The sequence below is a fragment of the Meleagris gallopavo genome, chromosome 2 (assembly GCF_000146605.3).
Source record: "Meleagris gallopavo isolate NT-WF06-2002-E0010 breed Aviagen turkey brand Nicholas breeding stock chromosome 2, Turkey_5.1, whole genome shotgun sequence".
In the NCBI taxonomy this organism is placed as follows: Eukaryota; Metazoa; Chordata; class Aves; order Galliformes; family Phasianidae; genus Meleagris; species Meleagris gallopavo.
The window spans coordinates 2,982,149-2,983,254 of record NC_015012.2 but is presented as its reverse complement, the minus strand read 5'-3'; positions in this window follow the sequence as shown (position 1 = coordinate 2,983,254).

Here is a 1,106-nt window from a genome sequence, read left to right as displayed (position 1 = left end):
AGGGAAGGGAAGGGAAGGGAAGGGAAGGGAAGGGAAGGGAAGGGAAAACACAAGACACCACATCTAGTTACTATTTTCCTTACCACAACACAGAAGACCTCAGCCAGTGCAAGTGTTCCCACATACTCTTGCCACAGGCTCCTGACTTTCCATGAGCAGATGGCTTTTAGGAACAAGACACCCCTCTGATCCCAGTATCCTCTGTTAATCTCCCAGTTGTGGAAAATGCTTTTATGACTGCTGATCATGTCAGGGAGGACCAGAGTGGAGCAAATCTTATCAACTCTGGGAAGGAGATCAGCCATCACACAACAATAATTTTTGGCCGCTATTTCCATAAACAGGGTTTGAACTGGTGACCTCCAGCACATGTCTCTCCTCCAAGCCACCTGATTCCCTTCTATAAAGGTTTTATTTTAACTGGTGACTTTGTACACATCGCAGTCCTTCCTCTCCTTGTCACTTGTGTCCCAGCATTGACATATGGTTGAACCAATATCCTTCCTCCATTTCCTTTCTTGTTGCTAAATGTCCAGTAGGATTGCATAAAAGCACCCAACAGGAAAGGTCAAGCTGAGTTTCATGCCTGAGGTCCAGGATTACATCAAATTCTTAACGTTCATCTGGCCTTAACATAAAGCAAGCACTTCCCAGTTTCAGCCTAGTTATAGCAAAAGCAACAGAATCTTATTCATTTGAAGTCTTAACTTGAAAAAAATAGAGACACCAGACAATTTCCACATAACAATTTCAGGAGGCAGGCAGAAGCTTAGCCCACATGAACTGCCTTCGCAGGGACCTGAAGAGCTTCCAAAGGCAAAATTAGGAACTTGTCAAAATTCTCTAAGTTCATAAGGATTCATTTCACTACAGTACTATGGCCTAAAGAATTAGGCCTTGAAAAGCTTGAACACTTGCAAGTAGGTAGAGGTCTGTCTCAGATTCTGAAAACTTTGAATAGAAATCAGCATTAAATAATCAGAATTAAACTCCTAGCAAGCACAAGCTTTTGATGCAAATGTTTAAAATGAGAACTGACATGAAGGGAGTTAATCAAAGTCCATGTAGTAATAAGACTAAACTTATTGGTGCACTTAAGTGGCTCC